General features: G+C 40.0%; 1 protein-coding gene across 1 annotated transcript in view; it reads right to left on the bottom strand.

Annotated features, from left to right (window-relative positions):
* Nucleotides 1-15,606, bottom strand: part of LOC131125092 (junctional sarcoplasmic reticulum protein 1) — a 41,783-nt gene extending 26,177 nt beyond the window's left edge. The window contains exon 1 of the mRNA XM_058066263.1: nucleotides 15,522-15,606. The gene's annotated coding sequence lies outside the window, so the exon portion shown is untranslated. The remainder of the gene's footprint in view (nucleotides 1-15,521) is intronic.
* Between the last annotated feature and the right edge of the window lie 3,986 nt (nucleotides 15,607-19,592).

The raw sequence follows: 19,592 nt of genomic DNA, 5'->3' as shown, positions 1-19,592 counted from the left end.
GCGCACGAGTACCCGCGACCCTAGTGAGGATAAGCAGCATAGAAAACAGATGGATGTATGTTTTTTCATTTTACTTTTCTTAAAATGAATGTTAAAATCTCGTCTTGTCTCGTTCTCTTGGACCGCGTGTGTCGTCTTGTCTGATGAGTTGGGCATCTCGTGACTCTCCCACTTTTTCCAAATCAGAGGTTCAGGTAGCTTTTTCGTGTAATTCCACCTGAAATTATTGTGAGAACATTATGTGTAATTGCAGGCACCCTGCTTTGTTTGCATCCAGGTGAAAAAATTCAGGAGTGGAACCTGGTAGCAACATTCATTCATTCATTTTCTACCGCTTTTTCCTCATGAGGGTCGCAGGGGTGCTGGAGCCTATCCCAGCTGTCTTTGGACGAGGGGCGGGGTACACCCTGGACTGGTCGCCAGCCAATCACAGGGCACATATAGACAAACAACCATTCACACTCACATTCATACCTATGGACAATTTGGAGTTGCCAATTAACCTAGCATGAAACCGGAGTACCCGGAGAAAACCCACGTATGCACGGGGAGAACATGCAAACTCCACACAGAGATGGCTGAGGGTGGAATTGAACTGTGGTCTCCTAGCTGTGAGGTCTGTGCGCTAACCACTAGACCACCGTGCCGCCGCCTGTTAACAACAAACAAAAGTAAAAGCGACAATCAAAGTATATCCAACAGAGTGAAGGCCTGTGTGCCTGGGAAACAATCCATTCAAGTGGGCACTTGTGACACCCAGACCCAGTAATGAATCATCAGTCTGGACCCAAAGCATTGCCTCAGCCAGTCTGCTATATTTGGTAGCATAATAGTGTTTTATTGTGCTTTCAGCTAAAGGGCATAAAAAAACCCCCACCATCCTGCAAATGAAGGTGATCACGCTAATCACAAGGCAGTGTGCTGTGTATCGTCAGGTGGTAATGCCAAATAGTGCTCGTAGATATGTAGCCACTTGCTATAAAACACACCTCCTCCGGCTCTCCTTTATCAGTTAGCAAACAAGTGAAAATGAGTGCCTGCCCTGCGTAGTATGGAATTCCAGCCATTCCCCCCGCGTCCGATTTTCCTGCCTGCTAATGTAATCGGAGGGAAACAGAGTCAGCTTCCCAACGCCACACAAGCTCCAGATAAGAGCCATTTATCACATATCGTTTCTCTGCGGCCCGCTCCGCTCCAGCCTGACCAGACTGAGGCCCAGATCCTGTCAAATCACGGAACCAGTCTCCAGAGAGGGGCTGTAAGGGGTATATGGATGTCTGGCTGGGGTCTGGCTTTATGGCAAATGGAACGTACGATAACGAGACACATGTCAGTCATGAGTGTGGGCTTTTTACTCTGAAAAGGTTAAAGAAACATTCAGCTGGCACAGAGTGAGTTTTAGTGTCATTTTTATTTCATTGGTCCTGACGCGTGGTGGAAAGGCTATCCAAGGGGAGTATGAACTTGGCAAAGTTATTATGTGAACATGGGTGGGTGGCTGAAAGAAACATGTTTTACAAAATGTTACGGCAGCATTTTCGCAGTGACGCACATCCATGAAATGTTTCTACCACTTTTTGAAGCAAGGAAATAAAAAAAACTGTAGTTCAACTAACGCTCTTGACGTTGTACAATTTGAAATTTTACCAAACTTTTCCAAAATATGTCGTCAGCATACCTCACAAGACCGCCAATCGGTCTATACATGTACAATAAGTGAATCAAATTTCAATAAAGGGAATATTTTCATAGTTAGATTATAGACAAGCTGTTTATGACGTTCTAAATATGTTTTTTTAACATTATTAGAGTCCTGTAGACATGAAATAACACCCCTATAGTCACCATTATACTATTATTCTTTGTTTACATCACATTGCTACAATAGAGATGGTTGTAGCTAGTTAGCCTTTCCAATTTAATTCTAAACTTAAGAAAGTGTTTCAAACATAGCGGGGAAGAAAGACAGTGTAAGAAGCCAAAAAGTATTTTATGTTGGTCATTTCCATGACATGACATGTGTAGGTAATGTCACGTCTTGTCACCAGAATACTACGTACATATAATTTGTATTTCATTATTTATTGACTAATAATAGGCCATAGTCAACCGCAAAACCACAATCATTTATGAATTAATTCATTTGTGAAAAAAACGCAGTAGAGTGAGAGAGCGATGTTCAAACCACGGTGTGGCAAGTGTGAGTTTATGGAAGTCTGTGAGAAAAGAAGACTACCCAAAATACTGCGGTTATTTATTAGTTTCCTATAGTCACCGGGTGCATGGTCTACCGAAGTGAAAGACCAAAATAGGCATTGGGGTCTACGATAAACCGTAAATATTATCATTAACAGAAATGGCTGCAGGCAACCTCCACAAAAACTCCACAAGATAGATGAAAAAGAATGTTGGTTGCACTACTCAGCTGTTGGTGTGAAACCCGTGCATGTTATAGTACTTGCTATACTGTTGTTTATAATGATATTGTTGTTTACTGTGAACTCATCAGTGGTATTGATGTTCCTTACTGCTATTACAACATTGGTTCTGGTGCTCTTGTACTTTGCAATATGCTTGTTAATAAATACCCATGTAGTCAAAGAGGACTACCCTTTCCACTTTCTCTCAGCTAGATCTAAAAGATGAATTACTTCTCGAAGTCATTATGGAGTATAAGACAACAAAATATCAGGAGAATGTCAACTGGGGTGAGTCATGTCCGTCAAAATATTCAGATATTAAGTTGGCCTGTCCTCACTTCTGGGCATGTGACGACAACGGTGTGGTGGTCAAGTCGGCGTTTCAGATATTCCCACGCTGGAAGCCGTTTTCAAAAATGTTGTCATTGGAGCTAGAATATTGTTTCACTATTAAACATACAGTAGTTACCTTATTTTTATTCTCACATTACTTTAATAAATTGCCTTTATGAGGTTTTATTATGGCAACAGGTTGACCCAAAAACAGACTATTTGTATTTCCATTATTTCCTATGGGGAAAATGTCTACCCCGGAACAATTTAGATGTATACCGGCGTCCTGGAATGAATTATGCTCAATCTTAAAGGCTCCATTGTAAAAAGACCAGTGACTGTGTTGTACATACTGATATCAAATGATGGGTTTTCCTTTTCAACTGTCAGAGTTGTCAAAGGAAAACATGACACAGTTCTGGAGGCAAAGTGCCAGTAGTCCTTCCCAGCAAACAAGCACACATTGCCCAGCAGAGTCAAAAACAGGAGGTTTGGGTCAGCGTGGTGCATGTCTGCTTTCTACCAGGCTTGATTGGATCAAACAAGGTCCAGTGTTGTTAAATGTTGCGGCGAGCCCTAATCCCTCTCACCCCTGTGCTTCGAGAAGATCATTGGTCTGCATGCTGTCTGTCATGGCGGACAACATCAGTGACAGTCTTGGCGGAAAAGACGGCTTGTGTTTCATCAAGAGGGAGGGTTGTTTTCTTCAATGCTGGCATGGCGTCAGGAAAAACTGTGGTTAGACAGTATTTTGTGGCAAAGGGGGCACAGCGCGCCAGCTTTCAGTGGCTGCAGGGAGAAATCTGACGGAGAGTGTTACCTTTGCTTTCCAACCTGAAGGATATCCAAACTGCCTGTGGTGGTTTAGCTAGAAATAGAATCGACTGAAATGACTTCCATGTCTACAACGAGAATGACTAGATGGAGCAAGACCCTGAAAACGTCTAAACATGTCAGTCACTGACACTTATAAATGTAAGTATATATTGCAGTACATTCAACAGCGGGGTTGACTATGTAACATTACGTACACCCCACACTGAGGTTTCTTCCTGGGAGGCAGTTTTCTCCCAAAGTGCTTGCTTGTAGGACCTTCAGTTGGTGTATGACGAGAGTTTTTCTGGAACCGAAACACATCATGTCATGACATAACTTCTGTCACTGTCACAGATTTTCTGCATGACGCGAGTGTAGCTCCTGCTGCAGTTTTCAAGACTACTGCAATTAAAAAATTGCATCCAGGTCTGATGCTTTGAACAGCTTGAGATAATCTAGTATAGCTGTCTGTTGGTGTACATTGTGGTCATCTACAAACATTTTTAAACATTTTTAAGCTCTATTAGAGGGACAATAATTAATATATTACAATTCCACATTGCTGTTATCATAAAGTTATCGTTTATACAGAATGTGCAGGTGTTCCAAAGGTTTTGTCAGGTGACATTCAGCCCACTCCACTAACATTCATTCATTCATTCATTTTCTACCGCTTTTCCTCACGAGGGTCGCGGGGAGTGCTGGAGCCTATCCCAGCTGTCTTTTGGGCGAGAGGCGGGGTACACCCTAGACTGGTCGCCAGCCAATCACAGGGCACATATAGACAAACAACCATTCACACTCACATTCATACCTATGGACAATTTGGAGTCGCCACATTAAATTAGCAATTAAAAAAAAATACACAAAACATACATTTTAAGCTGTATCGCATGCATCATCGCAGTATCAGTACCAGTACCAGTACCAGTACCAGTACTAACTAACAGTGGACGGGTGAGTGACAAAAAGAAAAGCTCTGATTGGATTTTTATTTTCTACAATACACAATACATTTTCTACAATACAATACAAAAAAACTGTCTTTCACAGATTGTTTCCTAAGGACAAAATATTGTGACAATGACTAATATAGATCCTATAGACTCGCTGTAAAATTGATTTGGACAATTTGGAGTCACCAATTAACCTAGCATGTTTTTGGAATGTGGGAGGAAACCGGAGTACCCGGAGAAAACCCACGCATGCACGGGGAGAACATGCAAACTCCACACAGAGATGGCCGAGGCAGGAATTGAACTCTGGTCTCCTAGCTGTGAGGTCTGCGTGCTAACCACTAGACCACCGTGCCGCCCCACTCCACTAACACTAAAGGCCAAAACACCCCATCATATCTTTGTATCAGGCTCACAACAGTAAAAGGGCGGAGGCATGTCTGCTGACCTTAATTGTGCTTTGGCTCTACAAGTCAAGGGAGGGTCTAAACTACACAGACACCCTTGGTCACCTAACCGACCCGCTCTGGCAGCAGCACAGCAGTGGAGTATTTCTTAGCAGACTTTTATTTTTCTGTTCTCAAACCTGAGCTCTACCTCGATCTACTGAATATCCACACATGATAGTGACTGATTGTTTTTAATATCCTGTGCTTTGCATGTACAAAAATGTAAAGTAACATGGCACAGTAGCCAGATGGAGACTGGCCTCTGAAGCCAGCGCAGGAGAAAGAGAAAGAGAGAAAACCAAGTGAGGGAGGCCAGGGAGGTGAGTGAGCACAGCTGACAGGAGCTTCCTCTGGGTCCTGAGCCTGTTTTCCAAAGGAAGTGCAAGAGGCCTAATCTGTGGCCTCCAGAGGAGTTAGGGGCGGAGGGGGGGAGACGTAGTGGCCCCCAACTTATTGTCCACTTTATCATCTTCTGCTTCGAATTGGGCCTTGCTCCATATGGACAGTGACTTATTGTGGAAAAGCATCCAGAGGAGACTGCTGGGGATGATGAGAGCAGCTTACTGGGAAGTGTGCGCGTGCCGTGAAAACAGATTTATGACATTTATGAAATGCGAGAGAAAGTGCTCACATGACAACAATCCAAGGACCACATACCATAGTAGGATTTGGACATAATGTGAAGTGGATTAATTCATTAAAGATCAACCTGCCACTACCCTAAAACAGTACACTCAGTTCAGTATACTAGGAATTTAACATTCCTAAAGGTCATTAACGTAAAGATAACCTCTGTAAATCCATCCATCCATTTTCTATACCGCTTATCCCCACAAGGGTCGCAGGCATGCTGGAGCCTATCCCAGCTGTCTTTGAGCGAGAGGCGTGACCCTGGCGTGACCCTGGACTGGTCACCAGCCAATCACAGGGCACATATAGACAAACAACCATTCACACTCACATTCATACCTATGGACAATTTGGAGTCATGAATTAATGTAGTTTTTGGAATGTGGGCGGAATCTGGAGTGCCCGGAGAAAACCCACGCACGCATGGGGAGAACATGCAAATTCCACATACAGATGCCAGAGGGGGGAATGGAACCCAGGTCTCCTAGCTGTGTGGCCTGCGTGCTAACCAGGAGCCCCTCTGTAAAGCCAATCAAACTAAAATAAAGTAAAAATACTCACCCAATTGGATGCTTGACATACTACTACTTGTATATTACAGTACTAACGTAATGTATTTAACTTTTATAGGAAAAAATTCTCATGAAATGAGAAACAATATTTAATTATAATTTAAGTGAATATAATATAATAACAGTGAATCCCTGCATTTCCCCTGCAAATTAGAATTGGCACAAATATGCTGTTTTTTTTCTCCAGAAAACACCCTAAATTGGTAATAATGTATGCATTTATGATAATACAGATAAAATGTACAGCATACCTGCACCACTGTTAAAAAAAGCACACCATTTTTACATATTTATGTGTAGATGCTTCACTGGCATTGTTTTCTCATCAAGTGTTGAGATTTCACATTTTATTCTGTGGTCCTTCAACGCACTGTAGTTACTGTGAAATGCAAAAGTGATACTTACTTACACATGTAAGTACACATAGGATTGTAAATCATGACTAGAATTAGTGTAGATTACGTAGACCAATATAGGCCATCTAAGGTAATCCGGGCAGCATTTGTTAATGGTTCCGTGAACCTCCTTTAAAACTCGAGGAGGTCGATCGTTCAAAGCAGCTGTGCCCCGGCTTTGGAATGGACTTCCTCGCAACCTGCTTTCTTTGGACTGAATGGATGTCTTTAAAAATGATATAAAGATTTAATTGTTTAAACAAGCATTGTAACTTATACTGACTCATATCTGTTGAATGTATTTTTTATGTTGTGAAGCGCTTTGTGACATGTCTGGATTACAACTGTAATCCCTGTGTTTGTGCAATACAGTATACCATATTGAACGGATATACATAAGATGGTATTTTTCCCACTCTGAAAAAATCAGGTTGTCTTATATCCGGTAAATAAAGATTTAAACATGTAAACCAATAGGTGGCACCAACACTTCAAGTTGTTGCATCAAATTTCTTATATCCTTCCACACCTCGTCCTATTTTGGGGTCAGGAGAAGACCTCCATCCTTTGTTCCCACTGATTAGCTGCTAAAAAGGATGGAGGGGGGCTTAAAAACGGGGATGTTCGATGACTGAGACCCTTCCTCTGTGGGTTGCCAAGACACTCAGGTGTTTGCATGGATACACGCATACACATATGCTTCCTGCTTGTACTCCACCTGCAAGTGTAGTTGAGCTATGATTGCCATCGCCACCATCATAACTGTCCTGAATAATGTTAACCTAACTAACATCTGTTGCTGTCATCACTTCGACTCGGCTGCACCATTTATTTCCATTTTTTATAGAATAAAAATATCAAAGCTTAGTCATCAATGCACTCTTATTGTGTATTTAATTGTGCACAAAATGCACAGTGGGATACATTGTGGTTGTGGACCTAGTTAATATGAAATGAGGCAGAATTTGAGCCAACTTTATGGACCCCTCTGGCCCTTATTGTCAACAGGTTGGTGAGCCAAAAGAAGCTTCATGATGACTTTAGCAGCCTGAAAGGTGAACATCCCATCATTAAGCAAAAGAATACTTGGACTTCCCCCATAATGGTGAGCAGGGTTCATCATCTGTCGTTTTGAATGTTCGGTTTTACAGAGTTTTTTTTTTCTCTTTAGGTTCACACACACTAAGTCAGGAGTCTCTCGCCAGTAGCTCATGAGCTATCAGTAGCTCCTAAACACTTTTCGAGTAGCTCCTCAAAGGGTGTATTCATTTATTATCAACTCCTATATCAACAAAATTACAAAGTGGGGTTCAGTAGTAGTCTGGAAGTCCTTGGGAATGCTTGGGAGTGTGACCAATCACAGTGGAGGGGGCGTGCCTGGAGTGGCCCTTATGGAAAAAAATATATTGCAGTATATTGGCAAATATAATGCAATGTTTTAGGAAATATATTTCCATATATGGGATCTTATGTTTATATTTTCCAATATATTGCAATATATGCATAGATCATATATGTGTATATATTGATACATATAAAAAATATCTTGCGATCAAGACCAAAAAAGGACTATATTTTTACATATATAAAATTGCATATAATTTGGGGTATATAAACTCATATATTATATATTTGGATTAATATATTTCAATATATTGAAAGCGGCAATCATTTGTATATTCTGCAATATATTGCCATATATTACATGAATATATAATATATTGTATAATATATGTACAAAAATATATTATTCCATGTATTTATAATATATAATGTATTGGAAAATATAATGGAAAAATAATATATTATAATATAATACAATATATTTAAAGTAATATATTGATAAATATATTTTCTTTTCGTAAGGGGGGGGGGGGGGCGTGCGTGATAAGTTTAGTCATCATCCTGACTGACATGACTGCCCTTGAGTAAGTTTAACAGACTGTTGAACCAAACCTCCCAAAGGTGACATTTCCACTGCAACTCAACCAAACTCAGTCCTGCAGGAAAATGCAAACAGAAGAACTAACTCCAAACAAAATCTCAACCGCAAGTCCTAAAAATGTTTGCCTCTTTATCTCTCCCTCTATCGCCATCCTGCCTTCATACACACATTCCTGAAACCAATGTCAGCGCTTTTCTCATTATCAGAAGCTATGCATCAGTCAGAATTGAGAGCTGATCTCAACCCTTTTCCAAAAGGAGCCTCTAATCCAACGCTCTTAACTCGATTACAGGGTGTCAAAGTGGGATCAGTGAGCCTCGCTCACCTGTCATCTATCACGAAAAAGAGATACAACACAGAGCCGGAGGAATACTGGCAGCTCGGGAAGAATACGATACAGCAAGACATGGTGACACACTGAGCCGACACTGTAGGTTGTGGGCTAAGAGTCTTGCAATCCTCAGAAACCCAGTTTGATTGATAGATCACCTTCACTGTCAGCGTCGTCAGCAAGGCACTTGTCATCTTATGGCTTGTAATCAAGTGGGGAATCTATTATTCGGACCAGTTTACCAAGAAAAAATGTCAGAATTGAACTGCAGCTCCCCAGTGCTGGCAGCGTTTTTTGCAGCCCCAGACCACAATGCTACCACCACCATGCCTGACTGTAGGTATTATTATTATTTCTGCTATGCCATGTTTCATTTCCCTTGAGAAGCTATATAGTCATAAAAATGCTTACCGAAAAATACTGTATGTCTTACTGAGTCGCAATATGTCAAATTTTAAACCCACAGATGAACCAGAGAGTAATCTTTCTTTACAAACTGACTCGCCAACTAGTGACCTGGCGTGCACATTAAAGCAGTTTTAGTCACATGACAATACCATGTAAGGAAAGACTGCATTTGTAACAGGCTGTCATTGTGTAAACATACCATTAGTCTGCCAGATTGATATATTTCTAATTCTCAGAATTTGAAAAATCTAGCTGTAACCGTTTTAACTGTTGCAGGCACCCAACTTTCTGAATGCAAGTTAGCATGCAAGAGCTAGCATGCATGCTCATTAGGGTGCATCAAAAAACACAATTATTGAATTTTGATATGGCTGGGTACTAAAAGTGTTCCAATATATGTAGAAACAACACATATAAAATATTTTTCCATTACATGATTATTTAGGGGTGCCACCATACATTTGTTTTTGTGGAATAAAGCGGTGAACAGTTCAATGGTCGCCACAGAGATTTGAGGTCAGCAAAGAATGCAGCTCAAGAACTCTGAGGTGATTTTTATGTTTTTGTTGGTATTTATACTCCTATTACATATTACTAGCAAATTTGTGGTTTTGTCTTTGTAATTTGAATGATTTGTAGTCATATTTATAGGTATTTAGCGCTCATTGCCTCTACTGTAGCTAACATGAGCTAGCTACAGTTTGCTAATGACAGTTAGCTAATAGCTGAGCAAGCCTAACATCAACAACAGTAATATAGAGTAGAGAGTATTACTGATGACTCATATTTATTGAGAGTGGTACTGTAGTCGTACATAATCTGATATACAATTGTCTATTTATTATTTTAGGCACTGTGCAGCACAACCCACCAGCTCTCCTAAGATGCTGCCCTCAACAACTAGTTCCTTTCAGACTAGCAGTCACAGCTTGGTCTTTGGTCTGGGCCCCCTTTGGTAACCCAATAGAAAATGATGCTGTATAGAAGTTTATTGTACTCAACATTTCCAGGTCAACTTTTTGGCAATTAGACTAGAAATAGCACATTTTCCGAAATTTTCCAAAAGTTTATGTGTGAGGTGGCACCCCTAAATGTCAATGTATTTCCTCTTTGCAAAAGACATTTTTATGTTCATTAGAAAAAAATGGAATGCCAGCCAAATTGATATTCATTCATTCATTCATTTTCTACCTTTTTCCTCACGAGGGTCGCGGGGGGTGCTGGAGCCTATCCCAGCTGTCTTCGGGCGAGAGGCGGGGTACACCCTGGACTGGTCGCCAGCCAATCACAGGGCACATATAGACAAACAACCATTCACACTCACATTCATACCTATGGACAATTTGGAGTGGCCAATTAACCTAGCATGTTTTTGGAATGTGGGAGGAAACCGGAGTACCCGGAGAAAACCCACACATGCACGGGGAGAACATGCAAACTCCACACAGAGATGGCCGGGGGTGGAATTGAACCCTGATCTCCTAGCTGTGAGGTCTGCGCGCTAACCACTAGACCACCGTGCCGCCCTCAAAATAATATTATGAATTTAAAATTTCCCATTCAAATTTGATGCACCCTAGTGCTCATACACTGATCTGAAAATTTGGAATCCCCCGGTGTATGTCCATGGTAACACCATGTAAAAGTACATAGTGACCCACTGTTCTCTCCAGGTGCAATTAAGGATTGTGAAATTGGGAAGCCAGTGCTTTTGTTTATACTGTTACAGACCTGGTAAGCAGAACATGTGACCAACACTGGTATGCTGCTATGCTGAGATTTCAACCTGTCTTGCTCACTCTCGTCCTTTCACTGGCTCTCTCTCTTGCCTGGCATGGAGTGAGAAGGCAGGAAAGGGAGAGATTCACTGGTGGCTCATTAAAAGCCATTAAGGAGCTGCACACAGACAGGATATGTGTAGTGAATAGAGGAAAGAGCAGGGCAGGGCTAAGGGCACTGTTACTCTCTCAACTCCTCCTCATCCCCTCCAGCACACACAAACTGTTATCTCCTCCACACAGCACTTCCTATGGCCCCCACACGTTTTCTAACAAGCTCCTGTGCTTAACTGTGCCAGCTAATGCTTCACACCCTTCTGACCTGATGTCCAAGTGACCACCATAACACTATCATGTTTTTCATTGTCAAACCCCTTATCTCTAATGGTTCGCTCCCTTTGTTTGAACATATCTTTACCCTTACTCACCTTTCTTTTGATAGTTGTCACTTTGGGGTAAATTGTATACAGTGTAGAACCGGATGAGCCTCTATAAAAGCGGCGTGCAGGATGGTCTACTGTCTGGGGCAGCTGGGTCACAGAGTTGTTAAAAAAGGGGGCCCACCGTGATTGGGATCATAGCCCCGTGGCGTCAAACAGAAGCCCCACCTGAATGTGACCTGAGACCTGCCATGGTAGCGACAGCCATTATCAGTACTTTTGGCTGATCATCATAAATCACCAAGATTCACTGGAATGAACAACAGGCATTTGTATGTGATTTTGCACGTAGCAATGCCAAGAGAGTTGTGATGGACCAAACCACAGGAGGAAATGTGTACTGGAGTTAGGTTGATAAAATGTAACGGATTGGGGTAGAAATTAGCGGACCTGAGAAAATAATGGTCAATGGGTCTTAGGCTCAGTGACAGTTGTTCAAAGCTTGGATTGTGGGTGGGAGTATCTCCCTGAGTCCAAAACTTTGAAACAACAATCTGGAGATTCGGTTCTGAGGATACAGGTTGGGGACTAGGCTTTGGTAAAGAAACCTTGGGATCAGCAGTTAGAAGCGGCGGGTCTGGTTGCAGAAATATAAAGATATTTTCACAAGAAGAAGACTGAGTCAAAGGTTCAGGGGCAATGCTCTAAAGACTAGGTTATGGGTGTCGAGATTGCAGTCCAACCTTGGGAGGACAAGGCTCAGTTCCTGGGAAAAGGAGGCTTAGGCTGAAGTCTTGATTCTGTGGATACAGCTTTGGGCCTAAGAGATGGTAGGCTTAAGGAGCAGCAGTCAAAGTCTACCTTCTGGTTGCAGAACAAAAAGGCTGACCTCAGTCAAGCGCCGTAGAAATGAGCGGACCTATACCTTAAGACTTCCTTATTTAGCTTTGAGAAAATAATGGTCAAGGGGTCTTAGGCTCAGTGACAATTGTTGAAAGCTTGGATTGTGGGTGGGAGTATCTCCCTGAGTCCAAAACTTTGAAACAACAATCTGGAGATTCAGTTCTGAGGGGACTAGGCTTTGGTAAAGAAAGTTTGGGATCAGCAGTTAGAAGAGGAGGGTCTGGTTGCAGAAATATAAAGATATTGTCACAAGAAGAAACTGAGTCAAAGGTTCAGGGGCAATGCTCTAAAGACTAAGTTATGGGTGTCGAGATTGCAGTTCAACCTTGGGAGGACAAGGCTCAGTTCCTGGGAAAAGGAGGCTTAGGCTGAAGTCTTGATTCTGTGGATACAGCTTTGGGTCTAAGAGATGTTAGATTTAAGGAGCAGCAGTCAAAGTCTACTTTCTAGTTGCAGAACAAAAAGGCTGACCTCAGTCAAGCATGTCCACGACAGATTAGGCCGAGGCCAGCATGAAAAATGCTGTCCCAGGCTCTGAGGTAACACACTTACGTGTATATAGCAATACTCTTACCAACATTCAGGTGTTTGGGAACCATAGCTGTTGCTTTAATGTTGATGTTTAAGGTGGTTTTACTCTGTTTACTCAGTCACTTGTAAAATGTGACGAGTGCTATAGAACCGAAGCCTGATACAACACAACAACAACTGATAAAAGATCAGTACAGACTCAATCAAACAGGATTAAAACATTTCCATAAAAGTGTTCAGAAGTGGCTGTGATTGGCTGGCGACCAGTCCAGGGTATATCGCGCCTGGTGGCCGAAAACAGCTGGGATAGGCTCCAGCATGCCTGCGACCCTTGTAAGGATAAGTTGTAGAAAATGAATGATCGAATGAATGTTCAAAAGTGATGAGCTTTTTTACATACAGCATCCACCTGAGACCCGAATTTTAGCCTGTGGTGTTCAAAGAACTCTCAAGACTCCAAGTCGTTTGACATGATTGACCCTGTTAGTGTTCGGACTCTCCTGTTACATATCACTAGGAGGTACGATTTGAGGCTCCTACGGGTGGTTGTGTCAATGGTTGAAAAGCTTGAATAATGATGTAGATGCAGCAGCAACATCATCGGCGTCACTATTATACAGGATCGTTTTTCCTCTCCTGCTGCACGTGCTGCTTGGAGGTGTTGCTATGGTGACTAATCCTGTTTTCTCAACTGGTCTGCCAGCGTTGACAGACGTTCCACACTGGAGTTTGCAGGGTTTAGGAAAATCAAATGGAAGTCAATTGCTGTTTTGACAACCAAACAAGAGAGTTCAGTGCAACTGTTCACACACACACACACACACACACACACACACTTAAGGTGTAACAGTCAAAGTCTACATTTCCTAAATACAGCTATACGCCCAACGATACATCCACCCCCCACCACATATTTTTAATTTGCCCACCCATCCTGATTGGGTAATGATGTTGAAACAGTAATATGTTTTCTTGAGAAGAGATGGAGCTTTTTTCAGTGATGATACTGATACTGATTTTAGTAGTCAAGGAGACAGATAACCAATATTTACAACCGATATTCATTTGCAGTAAATGTGAAAATATCGGTGACAAAATTTCACGATTACAAACTCCAACCTTGAACTTAAAACTGATGATTTTGCTTATTGCATGCAGTACAATTCGTCAGAGTGTGATGAAATGTTGTTGTTAAGGTGAACAAACATATTATGAGAAATGTACCCGGTAAAAGCATAAATTAAAACATATTAAGCATTTTTGGTCTTAGTAGATCATTTAAGGCAAGTAAGCAGAGCACACACATTGACGTGACCAGCCGAATTGTAGATGACTGGGATATTTCACAGGAAATGTTTTCAGGTCAAAACGGCTAAGTATTTCATCGCTATTTTATTGATCACTAGCCTTGCAAGCCGGTTTATACAAATGTGAGAAAAATCTATCATCTCTCATCTACTTCATGGAGGACAGCTTTGTAGAAAAAGCAGTCTTCACGACACATCAAGATGACTTTGACGCTTGCATCTTCATCCGCTGTGGAACTCATACGGAAACGGATGAAAAGTAATGCAGAGCGATTTGTGAGGTCTGATTTTTTTCAAGGAGGCATTTTTGATGTAAATATATTACTCTTTTGAAGACACTTCGAAATCGAAATCCAACCAGAACTGAGCTCACAGGACCAAGTGGGTGGTAAGTCACTGTTGATGTACTACAATGCTGATTATTTTGTTGGATGTGATATATGGCATCTACTTTTTTATTTTGGACAAGTGTGGGGTTAAAGTGTAAAGTAAAAAGTGGATAACAATAGCACTTTTTAGAAACACACTCTTGGCATGTACAAACAGCTCAGTGGCATTTAAAGACAAACACACAAAACAGTAGATTCCTACTAGAGCTTATTAAAAACACAACTGTCTATCCATCCAGCATCAATGCTATATTTTTGGTGCTTCTGATTCTGGGTCCCCTGAGACTTATATAAAATGGTTGCAGCCCACTTTTAGGTTGTGACCCACCAGTTAAGAATGACTGACTGCCTTAGGGGATGAGCCTTACAGAAACTTCTGGCTTCTAATGGAAAACAAACAGCATGCCCCCGGTGTCAAAAGCATTCTTGTCTCAGTCGGAAACTGGAGTACCCCTTGTGTCCGATTGAGTTATATTGTCAGTCCCTATTTGGTGCATCCCAACCTCCTCCTTATGTAGACTATCTTGTCATACATTGAAGTCATATGATTTTGATTGAGGATTGTTTTCCTTGCAAACACAACATGGGAAAACAGTTTAGTCATGTTTTGGGAATACCGGCATCACAGTCTCATCACACTAACCATATTTGTCTCTAATATGTGATACGTTTGTGTCCCGTTATTTTTTCATTTCCTCTACTTAGATTGTTGTCTTTTACGGCAACCGCTAACTCATGCCGAAGCTATTTATCAAATGCGATATGTTGCTCCCTCAGTCTGTTTTCAATATTTTGTGGTCCGGGAAGTGTTGTCACATGTGCAGACAACATTCCATGCTGTTCCTACTACTGTATCAGCCCTTACTGGCATATCGTCCTTCTTGTTGATGAGCAATACAGATGCTCGGATATCATATTTGGTTGCCTTTTCTGCATCCACTCAGATAATGACCTGATGGTACAAATAAAAAGCCTCACCTCCCCCAAGGGAAAATGCATCGGTCTCTTTGTGGTTTGCAGCTGCATGGAGGAGATGAAGCTCTGCTTGGTGCTTGAGAGTCAGCTGTGTGAGCGTGCAAGAGGCCAACCGTCTGTCCTCAAAAAGCCCACAAGGAAACCCTACCAGAAGAAAAAACACTTTTAGAAAAAAAAAAACAATGACATAATAAACTTAGAATAAATGCATTTATCACAGAAGCATCAATAGACGTCATACAGTAGAACTTCAAATAAGGTTGCTGAAGTTGTACAACTTGGAATATGATCAATACTTAAGCCATATAAATGTTTAAGACAATATACACTGGTTTTATTGTCTAAAACTTTTTACAAAAGTTAACTTCTCGTGTGACAATTACTAAGAATTGAGATTAAATTAACAAAAAAATATGCATTGTTATATGCATTGTCAATTAAAGATTTTAAAAAAGGTTAAATAAATCGGTAATTTTTGCATTGCTGTTCACATTGTTATGATATCAACAGTATGAAGATGGAATTAATTCATTCTTTTTTTTTTTTACAGGAAAACATGTTCTTAAGTAGTTATTTGGTTTAATATTTACAGTGAGTAGCTTATTTTTAATGGGCACAATCATTTGTAAATTGTATATTTGAAACAAGAGCACACTAGTGGCACATAATATGTTGATCAAGTCAATGAAATGAAGTGTGGCTTCATTGGGACTTTTATTTCTCCATGTGTTGATGACAAACATCCACAAGGAAGCAATTTATAGGCTTGCATCCTGCAGGTTTGCTTTGATGATTAATGAGGAACACCAATTTGCTAATTGATTAGTGCATACTAACATTAACTGGTTGGCTGTGGCGACTCTGAAATTAGGAAAAACCCAAAAGAAACAAACAAAAGTATTCCTGAGCTGATTTAAGTTAAGTTTGAATAGATTCCATTGCTTCTCAATCAAAGGAAGGTCAACAAAGATGAAAAGACTTCAAACGATATCGCCTGTATTTTTTAAGTCACTCAACATAGTCAAACATTCATGTGATTTAAACCAAAAGAAGTCATTTAACTGTCTCAGAGAAAATAATACATAATTGTAGTCAAGTCTCAGCAGTAGTCGACCTCCTCTAGCATTACACAGCACATTCTTGCACGTCAATTCCGACGCAAGCAGACAGGTGGCAGCAGAGAACCATGAGGCCAGGCCAGCCAATATCCCCACCATAGAAAAAAGAAAAAAAAAGTTTTACTGTACACAATTAAAATGCGGTTTGTTCCATGCCATCTTCATTCTTCCTGCTCACAATTTCAGAAGCTATCAAAGTCCTTCAGCGAGGAGCAAGACAGAATAAAGACACCAGGATGATTTCATAGACGGTATGTTTTATTCCAATCCTTTAGATTTGATTTACACAGGTTTACATGGGAATGTAATTGCTTTTAATTGACAATGTGCATTTTTCTTATGTATGTAATCTATTTCATGTGTTTCATTTGTATTTTTCTTCACTGTCAGCGTTTCTAAGAAAAGTGCATGCATGCCTAACACACATGACCCTCCAAAAAAACAAATAAAAGCACACAGGGGCCTTCTTTTTAATTAGCTGAGATTGACAGCTTTAAATGTAGAGATAACACAGTTACTAGCAATTATTCTAAATATTTGCTGCGTTGCACAGTTGACACCTATACGTGTGTGTGTGTGTGAGAGAGTCTCTGGAGGCACATTAGAGTGGAAAATGGAGGGCGAGCCACCTTGTGTTTGTTGTTCAAGTCATGTGATCGGGAATGAAATCAATGCTAATATGATGTGGCATTTATTTTATCTTGTCTGTCTCATTCTTTGACTGGCTTCTTTCTGTCAAGACACATAGAAACACATCAATGCAACAAGTGTTGCATGTAGGAGCGTAAAAGGATGTGAACTGGAGGTCATGGAGGTCAGCTTGCATTTTTTTTGTTCAAATAAATAGTGTCAAATAAATGTAGATGAAATGTCTTTGTTTCCCTTGTTAGTGCACATCTTCCCATGTTCTCAGGGCTTTATTACATGGATGCCTTGGCCTGGCATCAAAGTGCAGCCTAGCATATGACCAGTAGAAAATTCCATGACATGTGCTGCATATCACATTTCACTTGTATGGAAATCCATGCATAATAATACTCCACCCCAGTTAGTCCCTGTCCTTGATGAGGAGCATTTCTCATCTCCATCCTAATGCTGTGTGGCGTATTATGTTGTAAAATAACATTAAGGATGCAATTACTGATCTCTAATGTGGAATTATGTTTATTTTTCATTGGAACGCACTGTGACGCACTGTTTTTTTAATTAAAATGGGGATTTTTTTCAAGTTGATTTCATGAGTTGAGTGACTATTAATAGTTTTAGCTGTCAATTGCAAGGTTGCCCTGAACATGACCCCCATTTTTATTTGTTTTCTTTTTTTCCCATGGCCATGAAACAAGTCATTATTTAAGTTGCCGGCCCACACTTCTTTTGCTGATACGGATTGTTGTTTATGTTGTTACGGTCAAAAATAATTAAGTGAATAAACAATGCAAATTAAAGAAACGGAAAAAATAGCCTCATGATGAAAAATAAAAGGAAGATTTTAGAATATTTCGTCTGTATTTATTAATGTTCCCGTTTATCATTATTTTTTCTTATTCGTCATTAAAACTTAATCTTAACATTGATTGCGATATGAAGTATGGTGTTAAAATAGTGCTTTATATTTACTAATGTTCTTTTGTTATTGCAGCCTGTAAATTGATATTCTGTTTTTTGTTGTTGTATGCTATTATTATAACATCTTTATACATGAATAAAACACCTTACCGTTCATCTAATGTATTTTAATGCATTGTTTATTTATTCCCTATTTCGCATTGTGTTTAACCAGCATGTTGAAGATATGAGGATATAATTTATGATAATTTATAATGTATTTAATGTATTTATTTAATTCATGGTTGGAGGAAAAATAAAGAACAAAATAAAGAACAGTGAAACAAACTCCGCTAAAAAGTAACTTTTTTTACGTTGAAGAAATTAATAAACGGCTTTGAATGATCAGCAGCCTGCTTAAAATAGGTTGTTCATTCGTTTTAATGTTCGTTCAGACATTAAAAAACAAATACATTGTTGGATTAAATGATTAGTTTTGTTAAATAAATGATTGTAATGAAATAGTAAAAAAAATATATATCAAAATTGCAATGCATTCTTTTTAATCCAACGTGGTGTATTCTTCTCTTAACGAAATAAAACCACCACTCCGGTTATAATACAGAATAAGATTACATATAGGAAATGATATAACAAATAAAACGTATCACATATTCCCAGCAAAACGAGCAGTGTTTTACCACAAAAAACTGATCCCAGTAATAACAATAATAATAAAAAAAATTCTCCCAGGCTGCAAAGCAAGTGTGTAAGTTTATTTTACAGTCTGCTCTTCCTCCTCTAATGCATGACTGACAAAATACAACCGTGACTATGGGGGGAGAAAAAGAAAAGAGACATTCTCCTTTCATAAAATATCTTGTGTAACATTTTTAATGTTTTAAGGTAATCACAGTTTAAAAAAAAACCCCGAAGGTATCAATATCAAACTTTAATATCAACAAACGTGCACAATAATATTAATGGTATTAATAATAATGATGATGATAATCGATCTGATCATTATAATTATTATGTTAAAAAGGGTAATCATTTTTTAGAGCTGCCGTTGTAGGAATGTGCATGTGTGTGTGTGTGTGTGTGTGTGTGTGTGTTTTCCATGCGTGTCAGACAGAATTAGTGAAATAGAAAGTCTGCAGGGAGTGTCAGCCTGTTGAATTTATGAGTGTGTAATGAAGCATTTCGGATGCAGACAGACTAAACAGCGTCTATGTCTGCGACGCACACACACACACACACACACACACACATACACACACACACACACACACACGCACACACACTCACAAACACTGACACACATTTTAAATTAGTCATTTTAAGGTAAAGTTGAAACAAATGAATTTACAATATTGCCAAAGCAGAAAATAAATAAAACAAAGAGTTCCTT

Source organism: Doryrhamphus excisus, chromosome 3 (assembly GCF_030265055.1).
Source record: "Doryrhamphus excisus isolate RoL2022-K1 chromosome 3, RoL_Dexc_1.0, whole genome shotgun sequence".
Lineage (NCBI taxonomy): Eukaryota > Metazoa > Chordata > Actinopteri > Syngnathiformes > Syngnathidae > Doryrhamphus > Doryrhamphus excisus.
The sequence above is the reverse complement of the archived record's forward strand: the minus strand, read 5'-3'. Positions and strand labels throughout refer to the sequence as shown.